The 19,730-nt window shown below is 38.3% G+C and overlaps 1 protein-coding gene across 7 annotated transcripts in view; it reads left to right on the top strand.

Moving 5' to 3' along the window:
• Positions 1–17,163: 17,163 nt before the first annotated feature.
• Positions 17,164–19,730, top strand: part of HUWE1 (HECT, UBA and WWE domain containing E3 ubiquitin protein ligase 1) — a 166,729-nt gene continuing 164,162 nt past the window's right edge. For 6 of the 7 annotated variants that reach the window (XM_090264628.1, XM_090264634.1, XM_090264633.1 and 3 more), the window contains exons 1-2: positions 17,164–17,272; positions 17,475–17,573. The gene's annotated coding sequence lies outside the window, so the exon portion shown is untranslated. Of the gene's footprint in view, positions 17,273–17,474; positions 17,574–19,666; positions 19,727–19,730 lie in introns of those variants that run through there. The other variant, XM_090264630.1, reaches the window with a different exon arrangement.

The raw sequence follows: 19,730 nt of genomic DNA on the forward strand, positions 1-19,730 counted from the left end.
TAATTTTGGCGGCGGGCAATCGGGCCCCTAACTAAAGAGCCCGTGGATTTGTTTTCAATTGGAGCAGCCCAGTGATTCTGTAACAAAATTACTACATTGATCCAGCAATTCCATTGCTAAAATTATGCCTGAAGAATCCTGAAACCCCAATTCAAAAGAGCCTATGAACCCCTATGTTCAGAGCAGCACTATTTACAAAAGTCAAGTGCTGGAAACAGCCTAAGTGCCCATTTGTACATGAGTGGATCAAAAAACAGTGGTACATTTACACAATGGAGTAGTATGCAGCAGAAAGAAAGAAGGAACTCCTACCTTTTGTGACAGCATGGATGGAACTGGACAGTATTATGCTTAGCGAAATAAGCCAGGCAGCAAAAGACAAATACCGTATGTTATCATCTGATACAAGAAACTAATGAACAACACAAACAAAAGAGGAAAATAGAACCAGAGGCATGGAAACAAGGAGCAGACTGACAGTGATCCGGGAGGATGGGGGAGGGGATGAAGAGGGAAACGAAGGGGAAGAGTTTAGTCAAGGAACTGGTACAAATGACCCATGGACATGGATAACGGGGTGGGGATTGACTGTGGGAGAAGGGGTGGGCGGAATGTGGGGGAGCAATGGGAGAAATAGTGGGACAACTGTAATGGAAAAACAATAAATACATTTAAAAAAATTACTACAAATTTCAGGGCTGAACAATACAAATTTCTTATCTCACTGTTCTGTAAGCCAGCAGTCCAGATTGGCTCAACTGGTTTCTCTGCTCTGGATTTCACAAAACCATAATCGAGATATCGACCAGCTAGGCTCTTATTGGGAGACTACACAAAGAATCTGCTTCCCAAATCCTTCAGGTTGCTGTTAAAATCTAGTTCTTTCCACCAATAGAAATGAGGACCATGTTTTCTTATTGACTATCAGCTGGGGGCGGCCCTTACATTTTACACTAGGAATCCCCCTCCTTCTGCCATGTCGCTCTTGCTGCCAGACAGGGTAGGTTCTCTGCTTTTAAGGGCTCATGCTATTAGATTGGGCCTACCTGGAAAAACCAGGATAATCCCCTTATTTTTAAGTCTGTACCCTTAGTTATATCTGCAAAGTCCCTTATTGTCACATAATATATCATATTCATGGGTTCTAAGGATAAGAGTTATGAACATCTTTGGTGGGGGATGGTGTTTTGCCTACTACGTGTTTTTTTTTCCATTTGCTCTAAATACAGACTCTCTGAGGTTAGCTTTCTGAGAATACCTTTATATTCTAGTACCTGCTCAGAGCATTGTAGTTCTGGATTCTCACTGATAGAGTAATTCCAGTGTGTTTTTTTCTGTCTTCTCCCCATGTCTCCTCAATTTCTTTGGAATCCAGACAACCTTTCTGACTTATTAACAATTAAAATATCTCCATGTGTTTAGTAACATTTTTAAAAAATCTTTTTAAATATTGGTTTTTTAAAAATTTTATTTATTGATTTGAGAGAGAGAGAGGAAGGTGAGAGAGAAACATCAGTTTGTTGTTCCACTTATTCATGCATCATAGGTTGCTTCTTGTATGTGCCCTGACTAGGGATTGAACCCGCAACCTTGATGTATTCAGACAAAGTTCTAACCAACTGAGCTACCTGGCCAGGGCCATTTTTAAGAATCTTTAGATTTGAGTGTATCTTCTTTTTCCCTTTTATCTGTTTAACTAGTTCTCCAAGATCACATTTTCCTAAGAAAAGCTCTCTTCCTCCAGCTTAAATAGCATATCGTCTTGGATATTCTTCTTTAATTCTCTTGCTGCTCTTTTTCTGACAGTAAAACCAAAGCTTATTTTTACTTTTCTAATGTTTTATTATGGGAATCTTCAAACATATACAAAATTAGAAAGAACACTATAGCAAACCCCTATGAGTAATATAATGAATTACTCAGATTCAACAATTATCAATACTTTGCCAATTTTAACTCATCTATTCATACATTTTTCTAGAACATGTTTTAGCAAATCACACACATCATGTTATATCACTCACAAATAAATTAGTATGAAGCATTATTTTGAAAGAAATCCAGTACCTCCTTGATTATGTGAGAAAACCATTCCTATAGAAGGTGACCTTTAAAGTTTTTTTTTTGTTTGTTTAGCTTTATAATTTTAATAATTTTAAGGCTTGTTTCTCCACTGCAATACAAGAAGATGCTATCTCCTGTATATGATGAGGGCTACCATTTCTCTATCTGTATCTTACCTTCCTAGGTTAAACCTATTGTCTGGGTTTTTAAAATCCAAAGCCATAGTCATGTCTCATATAATGAATAAATCCAGAGCAAACCTGAGACCATGTGAAGATGGTGGTTGGAGCACAGGAGGAGTGAGTCTAAGAGTCTATGGATGTACCACAAAAATTCAAGAAGGCTCCCCCATAGTTTTTCCTTGTCTCTGGAACAGGATGCAATTCAAATCCAGGGGGAGGAACAGTAATAATAGAAGGCTATCTGCTAAATATAAAAGGTATAACCTCACTCTAGAAATTTTTGGTTCACATGGAATTTAGCTACCTTTGCAGTTAAAATCCCCAACCTATATACCTGGCTGAGAAATGGAGAAGGGGGAGCAAATAATTTTCTGTCCTCTGATATTGAAAAAGCCCAATTATTGAAGCTGTTTTTTTTTTTTTTTTTAAACATAACTGTGTGATTGCCTCTCACTTGCGTACCTAACTGGGTACCTGACATGCAACCTAGTTATGTGCCCTGACTGGGAATTGAACCAGTGACACTTGGCTCGCAGGCTGATGCTCAATCCACTGAGCCACAGCAGCCAGGGCTGTGAAGCTGTTTTGAGGTAAACCTTAACCAGAACCAAAATATTATTTTTCTGATACTCTAATCCCTGTCTCAGCCGCAAAAGCATACACAGTCTGTTTTTACTAAGGTCCACTTGGGTCCCCCTACTTCTAAAGATCAGTCACAGTGTAAAGTCAAAAACATGAGGCCTATGCTTTCTAAAGCTGCTGTCTGTTATAAGTAATTGAGAGTAACATACACCAGTCATAATATAAACTGCTGCAAACTCCCAAAGTCAATGATGCACATGGCCAGTGTTTTCTAAGACCTGCCCTTATGGGGTGGGTAGGCAGCTGCAACACCTGTGCATACCGGCCACCACTTTCCCACACAGAGATCTGCCTTCCACAAATGTTACTCTAGGTGGCAAATGTCAGTCATTGCATCCATTTCTCAAGGTTTCTCAACCCACAACTCACGGCGGTCTCTCTAAAGGTCATATAATCACACCACTCTCTTCCCTGAATTCTGAACTAATTAATAAATAGACACAGGAGTCAAAGAGTGATCAGAATGTTGAGATTTCTTGTTGGCAAGACTGGTTTAGAAAATGGGTCTGTGGCCTGCAGCCTGCATCAAGTTTTCAAATTTTTGTACCTTCCTGAGGGAACAGATGTGTCTGTACAGCAGCCCCTCACCCAGCTGAGCTCTCTCTAGTGGGCTGACCACATGGAGAGCCAAAGCGGAAGATACAAACATGCTATACACAGGGGAGCTCTGAAAAGCAGAAAGCAGGTAGCTCAGCAGGGGCCGAGCAATAAGTCCTCAATTACATTTTGGAATCTCACCAATCAGTCCCTGTGGGGAGGAGGTAATGAGTGAAAAGGGGTACAGAGGGTACTGGGAAGTTCTTTCTTTTTAAAAAAAGATTTTATTAATTTTAGAGAGGGGGGGGAAGAGGGGAGAAAAGCATCAATTTGTTTTTCCACTGATTTATGCATTCATTGGTTGATTCTTGTATGTACTCTGACTGGAAAGGGGATCAAACTCTAAAATTGTTGTATCACGTGACGCTCTAACCAATTGAGCTATCCAGCCAGAACTGGGAAGTTCTCTTTCTAATACTTCTGAAAGGGCCATTCCTGTACAGATGGCAATACTAGAAAGTAAAACATCACGTAACTAATAAATATGGTCAAAGGGGAAGAACCAAGAGAAGGGCTTGCTCCCCTCCCCAGGGCTTTCTCCAATGGCTGGCTTTATGTCCTCACTCATGCCTGGAACAAACTAGAATGCAGTAATACGTAAAAATGGGCGTTTCAGTGCTCAGTAGAAAGAGTGGAACCTACTGGTTTCACGCCATGACTATCTCTTAAGAGTCTAGCCTGATTACTGTGACCATCAGGGAGGGAGAAAACTTTAGAACTAAGTTAAGTGCATTATTGGTGAGGGGGATTTGTTAGTTTGTGGGCCTTGTGGGGGAGCAGATGGCAGAAGACGTCAAGTCCAAATGCAAGACAGAGGATAAAAGGGAGCTTAAAACAGCTTGCAAATTGGTAGCCTGCTGAACACATCCAGTCCACAGATGTGTTTGATTTGCCCGTAAGAATTTTTTTAAATATTGTTAACTCACTTGTCAGCGTATAAAAATTGGTAGAGTTCATATAAAACTTGGGTAGACTCTGGATAAGTTGGTAGACTCTGGATTTGTGGATGTGCATTTCTGTGTGGCAAATCAGCTGGATGAAGTAGCCACTGCTTTTTTTCAGGGGCATAGTCCCCACCTAGGCTTCTGTGTGATGTGCCTAACCCCTGCCTACATTTGTGTTTGTGATCTCTGAATTAAATTGACCAGCATTAGGGATTATTTGTTATCTGAAAGAAATTCAAATCATCCATCTCTGTGAGTGTTTAATCATGCCAGAGCTAGTATTTGGCAATGTGGACAGAGCCCGGGAGGTGCGTGCCAAGAATCTGACCATTCATCAAGAGGGGGAGGGATGAGAAGACATCTGTCTATGTAACGAGGATGCAGAAATTGTTATGAAAGGCAAGAGAAAAGGGGGCCACAGCCCGAAGTGTGAAGGGGCAGGCTAGGCTGGAGCAGGTGACAGCAGGGGTCAATTACAGCCAAGTGTTGCTAAGGCAACTCAGGCTCCATGAACAGCCTGGAGGGCCTCTGGCCTTCTCACTGCTAAGGCAGCTGATTTAGAAGGCCAGAGCTCTGAGGTCAGGGACGCTTATGAGAAAAATGTTAAGGTTGCAGAAGCATTATCCTGGTTCAGGGTTCAGATCTTGGTAGTAGAGCCAGAAGGAGCCACATCTTACACAAAGCTACTGGTGGCCACTCTAATGGCCTCTAGAATTGAGAATGATTATATCTCCCTCCTTAAGGGCACTTCTTTCCAAACTACAGGTCATAATTCATTGGTAGGCTGTGAAATTAATTTAGTGGGACAAGATCAGCATTTTCAAATTAAAAAATGAATACAATTTTTAAAAGCCAGAGTGCGTTATATACAATAAATGCTGTATTGTGAAATATTGGCTTCAGATGTGTATGTGTGCATGTGCACAGTTGCATGTGTACTGAGTTGTGATGTCAAATGTGTTTCTTACTATGTGAATTGTGCTCACAATGTTTGAAAGCCCCTGTCACAGGCTACAAAGTCAGTCAGCATTGTGACCAGCTGACTGGATGTGCCAAATTCGGCATCTCTAGTGTACTTTTTTTTTCTCTTTTGTCTTTGCTGTTGTGAGCAAGAATGGCAGATGTAGGCCAATCACAACCTTCTAAGGAGGAGTCTCTTGTATCAGAAAAAACAGAGGCAATGTCGGGCTAGCTGGGAAACAGGTTTAGGGGTGTGGCTTCCCTGGAGAGGCACAACTCCACTTGACTGCTTGAGACTATGCCATGGGAGTGGTAGCAATGTGGGTGGGTGTGTAAGTGAAGCCAAAAAGAGAGCTTGCTCCATAGTGCTGGACCCAAATTCTGTTCTTGTCTGGAATTTTCCAGGGTTTCTAGGAGCAACATCATTCTCATCATTATTTTGCAATGGCCACCCTTCACTTTCTTCCTCCCTAATAGAGCCCCCATTTTTTATGATATTTAGGGTGACCTTGTGCATCACGGGAGCTTGGGTTCTCAAATGAAGATCTATAAAATATCAGTCCCAAATTTTTATTATATTCAAAAAAATAACAATTAGTCAAGTCAATATAAAGGTTTCTAAATGTTTAATCTCAATTTATGCACCTAGTTTGTCATGGACTGGTAACCAGTAGTTGGTAGACTAGCACCAGCCCAGGAACCACACTAAGTGACACTGGTCTGAGCTAACTAATCACAGTAATTCCATTTCCCTTGCCAAATGGTTGACTTAGACGTGGCCAAGAGACATGAGTTCTGGCCATTGACATAAGAGGGGATGTCTACTTGGGCACCCGGGAAAAGTTTCTCTTGTCTTAATTGAGGACACATGACATGTATGCTCTTTTTTCTAATCTCTTGATGTTAGTGTATGACCATGTGATGCCTAAGTAGCTGCAGCCATCTTGAAATCATAAGGTAAGGGACCAACAGGCTGAGGACAGTGGAACAGGATGGAGGAACCTGGGTTCTTAATTATATTGCCAAGCTACCAAATTACCTACTTTTGAATCTCACTATATCTGGGATAATAAAGTGACCTCATTGGTCCAACTTGATCCACTTTGTTTTGGCTTTGCTGTTATTTGCAACAGAAAGAATTCTGATTGATGTACCTAGCAGGCCATGACAGGATTAACTGGTTTGGGTACAGAGGTCTATCTACACTTAGGATATTTTATAGAGAGCTTAGAATTCCCAGAAAAAAATTGTAAGGATACAAATCATTAAACAAAGCTGCAGTTGTCATTCTAATTGTACCATCATTTTTGTATATTTAACATAGAGTAAACTCAAGTTTTGTGTGTATAGTACCATGAATTTAACACAGGCATGGATTTGTGTAATCACCACCACAATCAGGATATAGAACAGTTCGATCACCTCATAAAACTTCATCACACTATTGCTTTGAAGTCACGACCTCCCCCCACTAACTACTGATCTGCTCTCCATTACTATATTTTTGTTCTTTCAAAAATGTCGTATAAATAGAAGCATATGTATGTAATATTATGAGATTATGTTCTTTCATTCAGTGTAGTGTCTTTGAGATTCATCCAAGTTGTTGCACGTTCATTGTTTTTTATTACTGAGTAGTATTCCACTGAATGGATGTATCAGAGGTTGGTTATCCGTTCATCCCTAAAGGATATTTGGGTTGTTTCCAGGTTTTGGTGCTTATAAATAGAATGCCTTAAGCTTTTATGGACAAGTCTGTGTGAACATAACTTGTTACTTCTCTTGAGGATATAACTAGGATTGGGATTGCTGGGTCATATAGCAAGTGTACACTTAACTTTATAAGAATTTGCCTAACTTTCCCAGGATGGCTGTACCATTTTGCTTTCCCACCAACAATATAAAGAGTTACAGATGTTCCCCTATATTTTCTTCTAAAAATCTTACAATTTTATGATTTACATTTAGATCTGCAATCCATTTTGAGTTAATTATTATATAAGGGTGTGAGGTTTTGTCAAGGTTTATTTTTTATATATGAATGTCCAGTTGCTCCAATACTGTTTGTTATCATCTTTCCATTAAATTTTTTGCATCTTTATCAAAAGTCAATTGAACACATTTATGTGGGTCTATTTCTGCATTCTCTATTCTGTTGCATTGGTCTATGTGTCTACCCCTTTGATAATACCAGACTGTCTTGATTACTGTAGCTATATAGTAAGTGTTAAAATCAGGTGGTGTGATTTCTTCAACTTTATTAATCTTTACAAAATCACTTTGGCTATTCTACTTCTTTTGCCTTTCCATATAAATTTTAGGGTCAACTCATCTGTATTTACAAAAAAAATCCTGCTAAGATTTTGATAGGAACTCCACTAGATTTATAGTTCAATTTAGGGAGAACTGGCATCTTTGATATGTTGATATGGTCCAGTCCACAAACATGATTATTTCTCTGGTTATTTTAAGTCTTTGGTGATTTCTTTCACCAGAATTTTATACTTTTCAGCATATAGATCCTATACATGTTTTGTCAGATTTTTTACTTAAGTATTTCATTTTTTTGGAGCTATTATAAATAGTATTGTTCATTGTTAGTATATAAAAATGTGATTGATTTCTCAGTGTTGACCTTATGTTCTGCAACCTTGCTAAATTCACTTATCGGTTCTATGTGTGTGTGTGTGTGTTATTTAGAATTGTCTCTGTAGACAATCATATTATCTGTGAATGAGAACGGTATTATTCTTACCTTCTCCTTTCCTCTACTCTCCCCCTCTAACTGCCTAGAGTTGAGATGTATAATTTAGATGAAATATAAGAATGGAGGATACATATATTTGTTATAGGTCATCTGAAAATTATTCAAGTTGTTTAGAAGTAATTCTTTAAAAGGTGATAAAATATTCTATGCAGATAACGTGATCATGTACTATTAAAAATGATAAAACAATAATAAAAAAATTAAATAATAAATATTACAGAAACTTCTTATATGCCAAGGACTCTTCTAATAATTGTACATAAATGAACTTACCTAGTAATCAGAACCCTATGATGTGTGTACTATTATCCCCAATTTACAGATGCAGAAACTGTAAATGGCAGAGCTGGACACAAACCCAGGTAGTCTGACTCTAAAGCTTGCACTCTTTAGCTATTAAAAAAACAGAACAGAAGATTCTAGAAATGGACTAAAAATGTCTGGGAGATTAGTATTTGATAAATGGGGCATTTCAAATGAATGAGAAAAATATCAACTATTCAATAATTATATAGGAACAATTGGATAGCAACTGGGCAATATTAAGATTGGAAACCTAGCCCTGGCTGATGTGGCTCAGTGGATTGAGTGCTGGCCTGCAAACCAAGGGGTTGCCGGTTCGATTCCCAGTCAGGGTACATGCCTGGGTTGCAGGCCAGGTCTCCAGTTGGGGGGCATGCGAAAGGCAACCATACATTGATGTTTCTCTCCCTCTCTTTCTCCCTCCTTTCCCCTGTCTCTAAAAATAAATAAATAAATAAATAAATACTTTAAAAAAAAGATTGGAAACCTATATTTTTACTGTACATCAAAATAAAACTCTATGGCACAGGTATTTAAAGGTAGAAATTAAAACTATAAAGGTGCGAAAAGGGACCATTGAGAAAGTTTTATAATCTTGAGGTAGAGAAAACTTTTCAAAGTACAGCACATAAGCCAGCTATTATAAATGCAATGATCAGTAATTTCATTGCATAAAATATTTTAAATTTTTTTACCCTAAGAAACAATTTTACAAGGTTAAAAGATAAATAATAAATTGAGGAAAATATCTGGAACAGGAAGACAAAGTGTTATTATCCACTATATAAAAAGAGTCATTCCAAATCAATAAGAAAATACTAAACTCAATAAAAACACGAGCAAGTAATGCAAACAGGCAATACATTTGAAAATAGAAAAAACAAAACGTGCTCAACTTCACAAAAGATCAAAAACATGAAAATGAAAGCAATGAAATATCACTTTGTTACTGATCAGAAAAGAAAAAAATGAGTAAAATACACAGCTTTGGCAAGGGTGTGGGGGGAAACACTCTCATACTCTGGTACTAATAATATAATTTGTATAATCTTTTTTGGAGGACAAGTTGGCAATATCTATCCAATTGTAAAATGTGCATACTCTTTGCAGCAACTTCATTTCCAGGCATCTGTCTTACAGAAGTACATACATATGCAAAGCTATTTACAAGGATGTTCATTTTCGCACTCTACAATAATGAAAACTTAGTAACAATCCAAAGGATCATCCACAATATGCAACTAATTAGTAATAAGGTAAATTATACTCTATTGTTACCTCATCCACTTATTTCTGAGGATCCTCATGGAATTTCTTATAGCTGACTGTTACTTAAATCTGCATAACTTTGTAACCTGTAAAGTGAACATAATCATAATACTTGCCTCATAAGGTTGTTCACTCATTCATTCCTTCAAAAAGTATTTATTGAACAATTACAATTGCCAGACAGTGTGTGAGGTGCTAGGGTACAGATATAAACAAAATAGACATGGTCCAGTTCTTCAGGAACTCATAGGGTGTGTGGGGTATGTGTCTGGGGAGGGTAGACATTAATAACACACACAACTGTACAATTGTCTTGGGTGCCTAGGGAGGAAAATAGCAGAGTATGATGGAAATGTATTACAGCGTGCCCTAATCAAGCTTAGGAGGAAGCAGGGAAGGCTTCCCCGAAGTGATATATATATTTTTAAGATAATGCTAGGCCAGGTACGTTGTAGAAATACCAGCTCCAGAGACAAAGAATAAGGTAGATGTACATACATTGACGTAGAAATAATATCAAGAAAACACTAAGTCAGTAAAGCAAGTTGTAAAACATATGGACCCTTTTAATGGATGGCTTAAAAAATCTGTATTATAATACATATATATCAATGTATAGATAGAAAAAGATATGAAGAATATATACCATACCAACAGTTGTTAACTCTATTTGAATAATTTATAAATTTGTCTAGCCTTTTGTAACCAGAATTATACACACACACACACACACATATGCACACACACCCATATATAAGTGACAGCATGAACATTAGAAATATTCATTTTATTCAAGTTTTAAATAAGATAAAGAAATGCTGATAAAAGACACCACCTATTAAGAATATCTTGTCATAAACATACAAACCAAATAGTATTCCATTAAAATATATAAAGAAATTAGAAAAGCATATACATTGTACCTTATAAACTAAGTTTAAAAAAAGAGTCTACGCAACCCTTGCAAAATTGGATCATGTACTCAGTTACAAAAAGAAGTACAATACATATCCAATATTAGAAATCATAAAAGTCACATTATTGGACCACAGTTCAATACAACTAACTTCTAATCACAAAAGCAGCCAAAAAAAGTTAGTCACTTCAAAAATCAAATAACACTTATAAATAACTCATGGTCAAAGAAGAAATCAAAACCAAAATGATAGATTAGAAATTAATGAGAATGAAAGCACTACATATTGAGGTCAAACACAGAGAGAAATTTATAACTTTAAATGCTTTTAGAAGTAAATAAGAAAGAATGAAAATGAATGAACCACACACTGAATAGAAGCCATTACAAAGAAAGCAACAAAACAGAGAACTAGAGAAAGATTTAATAAATATGAAGGTTTAAAGTAATAATTTATTGAAGTAGAGAATTAAAAATAGTAGAATTGGGAAATAAATCTGAGAAACAGTTCTTTGAAAATATCAACAAAGCAGAGAAACCTCTATCGTCGTCGTCGGCAGCCGTCCGTCTCGAGAGACGATGGTGTAGCTTCTTAAGAGTCTATCTGCACCGCCGAGAATGGCTGTGCAGTCCGACTCGGGAGTGACATGGTAGTATCTGTCTCCTCCCGTGTTGAATCGACATCTTGCGATGACGCTGAAGCTACAGAGCCTGGGCAGGGTAATATGGAGGGTCTGCTGTTGCCCATGCAGCAGACCCCCCCCCTCTCTTCGCAGCTGAAGGGTCCAAGGGAAAGACGGAGTCGATACAGCTTGGCTTCAGGTGCGCCGCAGGAGTTGCCGGTGTTGACTACAACGTCAAACCGCCTTAGGGACTCCGGCTCCGGATTTTCTGTCGGGGTTTACTCCCTTAGCCTTTCCCCTGAAGAGGTATGCCGCAAGGCAGCGGAGGTTTTTTGGAGTCAGAGTTTTCCTTCTCTGATGTACCCTGACTGGAAGATCGAACCAGCGACACTTAGCTCGCAGGCCGACGCTCAATCCACTGAGCTAAACCAGCCAGGAGAGAAACCTCTATAATCTAGTTAAAATAGAGAGAAATACATAAAAAATATAAGATGCTTTGATGGATGGATAGATAGATGATAGCTATGTGATAAAGCAAGTATAGCAGAACATTAATGGTAAAATTTATGTTGTTGGTCTGTAGGTCTTCGCTATAAAATTTCTTAAACTTTTCTGTATGTTTGAAAATATTTATAATAAGATAGATGAACATCTGTTATCATCCAGAATATCAGTTTGGGAAACATTAGACTACAAGTTTCATTAAAACCAGGAAAAAGACAGAGATGCCCACTGTTGTCTTTACTATTTAACGTTTTTCTAGAAATTCAATGAAACACAATATCTCAGGTAAATGTATATAGAAATTACAAATATAATAAAAGAGGGAAAATCATTATTTGCAGATGATATCATTATCTACCTGGAAAATCAAAGAGAACGAACAAAAAAATTATTAGAACTGATAAAAAAAAAGTAAGTAGAGTGGCCAGTTACAAAAAGATGTTCCATTATGCACAAAAAATATAAAGGGCTATTTCTAAACAGGCATGGTAGTAAGGTGAAGGATAGTGAAAGGCATCTTTCATGTTTTCTCCGATCACAGTACTTCTAAGATGTTTGAATTTTTTACAGCCAAAATGATTCATGTAGTTGTTTGAAAAAGGGAAATTAATCTATGTAGGCAGAATCCTAAAATACCCATTCCCCACCCCACCTCTCGATTTCCCACCTTAATTTCCCGACTGTGGTTGTGAATATGTGTCTTACCTGAAGTTGTTACATTATGTGGCAAAATGTATTTTGCAGATGTAATTAAAGTTTCCCTTAAAGTAGGGAGATTATTCCAATGGCCCTCCTCCAATCACACCAACCTTTTAAAACCAGAGAGTTTTCTCAGGCTAGCGGCAAGAAGAAAAGTCAGAGAAATTCCAAGCAAAAGAGGGATTCAGTGTACCACTGCTGGCTTGAAAATGGAAGGGGACACACGAGGAAAAATGTGGGTGGCCTCTAGAAGCTGGGAGCATGGGGATCTCAGTCTTACAAAAGCAAGGAACTGAATCCTGACAACAACCTGAAGGAATTCAGAAGTGGATTCTTCCCCAGAGTCTTCAGATAAAAGTCAAGTCCAGGGACACCTTGATTCTGGCATTGTAGGATCCTCAACAGAGAACTCAGCCAAGCACACAGCACTTCTGACCTATAGAACTGTGAAACAAGAAAGTGTTGTTTTAAGCTGCTAAACTTGTGCTAATTTATTATGCAACAATAGAAAACAAATACTGATGCTCTTCTATTTAAAATGGGGTTATATCCAATAAGCACATCATAAGTTGAAAATATCATTAAGTTTAAAATGCATTTAATACACCTAACCTATAAAACATCATAGCTTAACCTAGCTTACCTTAAATGCGCTCAGAACACAATGTCCAAAAAACGCTGGCAACACAGTACATTGTAGAGTATCTGTTGTTATCCTTGTGATCACGTGGCTGACTGGGAGCTGAGGCTCCCTGTTGCTACCCAGCATCACTGGTGAGTATAGTATTGTTCTAAGTATTGTTAGCCTGGGAAAAGATAAAAATTCAAAATTTGAAGTGTGGTTTCTGCTAAATGTGTATTTCTTTAGACTGCCTTAAAGTAAAAAAATCATTAGTTGAACCATCCTAAATCAGGGACCATCTGTATAAAATACATTACTTTAGCGAAACAATGAGATATGTTGCCTATCAGATTTTCAGAGGTTCAACCCCATTAATGACCCAGTCATGCTGGCGGATAGGGAAATGACACACCAATACACACATGGAAATGTAAACTGGCAAAATCTTTCTTCACAGTACATTGAGCAATACCTACCAACCTACCCCAAAACATGAATGTGGTTTGTCTTATTAAAATGTACTGTAGTTAAATAATCAGAGTAGTGAGCAAAGATTTTTCTAAATGTCCTTTACAGAACTGCTTATAAGAGCAGACAATTATAAAAAACAGGAATGTATGGCCATAGAAGACTGGTTTGTCGAATAAAATATCACACCATATGATGAAATAAGTCTATACAACCAAAAGCCCACTAGGAATTTTTATAGAACTTTAGATAATTTAAAAATTCATCTGAAGGAAAATGCACGAGAATAGTCCAGAATTTTGTGAGAAAAAAGACAGAGGTGCTTACCCTAGCAGATATAAAGTAATAATTTAAAGCTTAAATGCTTAAAAAAACTGTGGGATTTGTGCTGGTATGGATTTTAGAACTATTATACTGATGATTTACAGTCAAAAGTATATATTTAGGAATTTGGTTTTTGATAAAAGGGAAAGAACGATCTGTCCAATAAATCTTTAGGGCCTTAGAAAAATACAAAGTAATTGGTATTACAATGAAATAATTTTCACCTATTAACCATAACACTGTTATATATTTAATGACTTAGAAAAATGTTTACCAGAAGTAATTTCAGAAAATTAAACAGCTAAAGATAAACAATTCTAAAATGTTACAAGAAAATACAGAACAATATTTCTAATCTTGGTGTATAAAGACCTTATTATGCAAGATCCAAACTGCAAAAGCCATAAAGAAATGATTGATAAATTTGAATATATCAACATTTAAAACATCTATACCCAAAAAAGATCCCATAAGCAAAGTTTAAAAATGAACAAAAGTCTGCCAAAAAGTAATTCCCACACATGTAACAAAGATTTATTTCCAGACTAGAGAATTCACTAAAAAGAAGCCAAACAATCCAGTTGGAAAATGGATGAAAGATATAAACAGGCAAGTCATGAAACAACATGAGCAAATAGCCAACAAACAAATGAAAATATTCCTTAACTTCACTAAAAATCAGAGAAATGCAAATAATGAAACAACATTGTCACATACCACATTGGCAAAGCATTCAAATGATTGGTTAATACCCAGTATGGATAAAAATTTAGGAAAATGGTTATTCTTATTCACTGCTGGTGGTGGTGTAAACTGAGTTTTCCTGCATGGCAGTTTGGCATTACATGTCAAAACTTCAGAATGTGCTGTCTTTGGGTAATTTATCTCACTTCTCCGTATTTATCTTACAGAAATACTTTACAAATGCAGAAGAAGCACATACAAGGATTTTCACTGCAGCACTGATCTTTTTAAAAGAGTTTATTTATTTGTTTTTAGAGAGAGAGGGGGGAAAGGAGGGAGAAAGAGAGGGAGAGAAACATTGATGTGTGAGAGAAACATCCATCGCTTGCCTCTTGCATGTCCCCAACCTCTCACATGGGGACCTAGGCTAGTAAAAAAAAAGAAAAGGCACTGTTATAGTAAAAGACTGAAAACAATATGTACTTATCAATAGATGACTATATCACTATATCAATAGTTAACTATAGTACACTCACTCAATGCACTACTACTATTCAGTACATAAAATGAATGACATAGATTTACACATACTAACATGGAAAGATCTTCAAGCCATACATAGTAAGTGAATAAAGTGATTAACAGAAGAATACATAAATAGGATGCCATTTATATTTTTAAAAGTAAAAAACACAAAACGAAGCTATGTATTTCTATATGTATACAGGAATGTAAGAGGAACTCTAAGTTTATCTGTCTTGTGTTTTGTAATAATGTATTAATTCATGTGTTATTAGGAAAACATTTTTTTAAATAAAAAAGAACAAAAAGCTCATTACCTGTTAAAAGTTTATTCATACTGCCATTAAAATCATGCTATAGACAAATATTTAATATCATGACAATATTCACTAGGTCATTAAATAATAACATTTATGACAATATTTTTATTTAGAGCTATAAATGCATACATAATGCATAAAACTGTTGGAAGGACATAAAACTAAACATTAATGGTGGTCCTCTCTAAGTGGTGAGATTACAATTTTTTTTTTGCTTTTGGCATTTTGTTTATGCTTTCATATATTTTGTGAATATTCTACAATAAGAAAAATAGAAACAACATGTGTGTGTGTGTGTGTTTGTAGGAGGATGTTGGTTAGAATTAGAACTGTAAAAGAAGTGTAGTTGGCAAGTGGACAAAAGGCTGCTGAAGACTGAAATTAAGCTAGGGTTGTGGGGTGTGGGATTTTAGAATTAGGAGTTAGGGAACTAGACTTTACAGGGCCTGGGAATTAACAGTAGAAACAACGGGGCTAAAATTAATGGTAGAGACCATGGATTATAGGAATGAGTGCAAATGCTGTGAGAAATTGAAATTATAACCAAAGGCCTTATTAAATTAAAAGGTTTCTAAAAAACTATAATAGCAATATTGGTGAGGGTATGGGAATATCCAAATGAACTGGAATTATATATTTCTGGTAAGATTGTATATTGTTACAACTGTTCTGGAGAGCTTGTAACCTTTTGACTCTAGCTATTCCATTTCTACATATTTCTCCTTGAGAAAAATGTTAGAAATGTGCAAATATTTAGTTATATAAAACTTCATGTCTATATTTCTAATAATAAAAAAGACATAAACATGGAGTTCTTGGTTAAATAAATAATTAGCATTACATTCACATTAAAAATATCATTGTAAGAATATTTAATGGATTGATTTATCTTAAAGGGACTTCCATAACGATGAGATTATATAGAAAATTCTATGTGTAAATAAATATATGTTTGGCCGGCAGTGGGTCCGTTCATCAGATTCTCAATTTGGGGCATGAACCATTGCTCTGGAGGGTTAGAACTAGAACTGGAGGGTAAAATAACAGTTGTCTTTCCTCTATTACTCAAGAGTACTTTGGATGGTGCTTTTGTCTTTATACTTCAAAATACTGAGTTAATACATGCTTTTTGTTTACAGTTCAAACCTTACTGAAGTATCTGGAGTTGCAAGTCAAAGCTCCCTTCTCACCCTGCTATCTCGTTGTGTACCCCAGATGAAGCAGAGTTAATAGTTAGGGCTATCTCCTACCAGATTCATTTTATTCCTGCTCATTCACAGATGCAGATCCTCTATAAGGTCTTTGTCAATCGCACTGCCATCCCAAATAATACCAAAGAGAAAAAGAAAGAATATTTATTGAGGGCTTACTATGTGCCTGAAATAAGTGTTTTAAGGCTTTGCCCTTGTGAACTCACTGTGATAAGCACCCGAGTTGTCTCCCGCCCTCCATCCACACCGTGTCCCCGCTTGCCCTTTTGCCCCCCATTCTTCACAAGGCAGCTGGAAAGATTGTCAGTTTTTAAACGTAAATCAAATCCAGTTACCCTTCAGCGGCTTCCATCGTGCCTGGAATCAAATCCCGATTCCTTAGAGACCCTACAATCCTTTATGGTTGAGTTTGCTGGACCAGGATTAGCTCAGGCGGGGTCCGGGGTTAGGGACCCGGCTTCACCGCGGAGAGAGGGCCCTCCCCAGGGGAGGGGGCGGGGCTTCTCGACACGGGGGTGGAGCCTCAGATCGAGTGTGAGAAGAGCTGGAAGGGGGAGGCTTTCGGCGGAGGGCTAGCGAGGGGAGTGGGGCTGCATCAGGGCCCCGAACCCGGCTCGCTCCTGCGGGCTCCGCTGAGCTATTGCCGCCAAGGTGAGAGTCTTACCCCTGGGTTGGGGGGCGGGCTCTGCTCGCGCGGCCATCGTGGGCTCCTCGATGGGTTTGTTCCCACGGGACCCTGTGACTCGGAGGCACGGAGGTGGCGGCCCTGGGGAGCCTACGGGAGAAGCTGGTGAAGGGGCCCGGCGGCCTGCCCCAGTACTCCTTCCACCCCGCCTTCTCTCCCCTCCCCCAGGCCTCAGCCAGCGCGAGAGGAGAGCTAGCCGCTTCTTCGGGGGCAGCGGGACAGCGGCCGGCAGCGCAGCGAGACAGCGGCCGACAGTGGGGATGCGAGGTACCGGCATTAGCCGTGGCCAAGTGGCTCTAGAAAGGGAGTACAGGCTGGGCCTTCGGCGTTTCTCTCACGGGTTCGAGGAAGGCGGCCTCTGGGGAGGGGGACGGTGAGGGGTGGGTGGGCAGGCTTCGTGGGTAACTACTAGGCATTGTATGTGTATGTTTTGGGATCTAAATGGTACTGTAACACGCAGATACACATTCATTTCGGCAAACTGCTTTTTAAAAACAATATACCTTGTAGATCTTTTTATATCAGGGAATCTCAATTTGTCTTATGTATAAACAGCTGCATTTTATGATTGTACTACAGTTTATTTAACAATTTCCGGATTGATGTGCGTACATTAGCTTGTTTCTCTTTTGGGGGGAGGGGGCTGTTACAAGCAATGCTTTAATGAATGGGTTTGTATATGTTTCATCCACATGTACGAGTATTTCTGTAGGAGAAATTCTTAGAAGAGTAATCGCTGGGTCAAAGTGTATATGCATCTTGAATTTTGCTAGATTTGTCCAAATTGCCATCCCCAAAAGCTATGTTAATTTACAATCTCCAATGTTTGTGCGAATGCCCATTTTCCCACAACTGTGTCAACACAAATTATTAATCTTTGTAATTTTGACCAATTTAAAGGGCAAAAAATGGTATATCATTGTTTTCATTTGCATTTCCCTGATAACTACTGAAGTTGAACATATTCTTTATTTGCCGGATTACAAAAGTAAATAGGCAAATATCAGTAGTCTTCCTATCTATAAGCAATAAGCTTTTTCAAAATTTAATACTAGAAAAAGCCCCATTCGCAATAGCAAGAAAAACAAATAAAAATACCTAGAAGTAAACTACAAAACTTTATTGAGGAATATAATAAAAGAACGTTTGCATACACGGAGAAAGGATACATGCTTCTGGATAAGAAGGCTCAATTTTGTAGCAATGTCCATTTTTTCTATGTTGCTTTATACAGTTGATGCAATTTCAATAAATATACCAAGTTTTTTGGAACTTAATATGATTCTAAAGTTCATCTGGAAAAAAAGCTAAGAATAACCGAGAAAATATCTTAAAAGATAAGTAACAACGGGGTATTTATACTGCCAGATATGAAAATGTACCCTAAAGGAATAATATTTAAATTACAATGGACAGAACAATGTACTAGAATAGAAAAGCCCACAATTAGAGCCAGATTGTATCCCAAGACTTATTGGAGAAATATCGTTGCCTAGACGTGGAAAACTGCCATATTAAAAGCTACAAGCACGCACATTGCACCCCCCCCCAGGAAGCTTGAATTTTCCTTTGAGGGCAGACTCCTTTGTTTGGAGAAAATCACTCTACGTATTGGATCTGTTAGTTATTCCAAGGTAAAGCCTCAAGAGGTAAAATTAGTGTCTTCGTAGCTAGAACTAACGATGTGACCCTTTAGTTAGATTAAGATGGATTCAGGTTAGCCTGCAGTGCGGCGAGGAAACTAGTCTATTACCGGTCTTTAAAAAAAATTTTCCCCTGATCTAATGGGCAAAAATGTTATGTCATTGTTTTCATTTGCGTGCTTATTGTGAGATTGAACGTCTTTTATGTGTTAATCCAGGATAATATGTGATTCCTGGAGGCAGGTAACAATAGGGGAAACGATTGCTCCTCCTCTAGAATGGAGTTTGGCTAATTGGTACAGCTCTGCCCAGAAGCGTGAGAATAAACAGGTTGACTTTTTTAATTTTCCTCAAGTACTAGGCTCTAGACACCTTATATCGGGGGCGGAGGCAGTTTTCAGGACATGGCCGAGATTTGGCGCTGAGCTGTGTCATCGCGAGGTTTGGCAGCTAGCACCGCAGTGGGTCGGAAACCTCGTGGTAGACGAGAGATCCCTGCAGGACGGGAGGTTCCTCCCTTCCCCCCGAAAAACTCCCCAGTCATTTTCGTGAAGCACCGCCTCTCTCCATTTTAGGAACGTGCACCCGGTCTCGCGAGATCCCGTGTTTCCTAAAGGCGAGGCGCGGGCGGCATCCTGCGGTGATTTCGAAGGTCTCTCAGAGACTAAAACGTAATATCGCGATAGTTATCACGGCGCCTGCGCGAGCTGGTGGCGGCAGGTTGACTCCGCCTCGCGACGCTCCGTGGGGTTGTGCGTCATTTGCTTTTTGCTTCGCGTAG

Source organism: Furipterus horrens, unplaced genomic scaffold (assembly GCF_987537825.1).
Source record: "Furipterus horrens unplaced genomic scaffold, mFurHor1.1.pri manual_scaffold_17, whole genome shotgun sequence".
In the NCBI taxonomy this organism is placed as follows: domain Eukaryota; kingdom Metazoa; phylum Chordata; class Mammalia; order Chiroptera; family Furipteridae; genus Furipterus; species Furipterus horrens.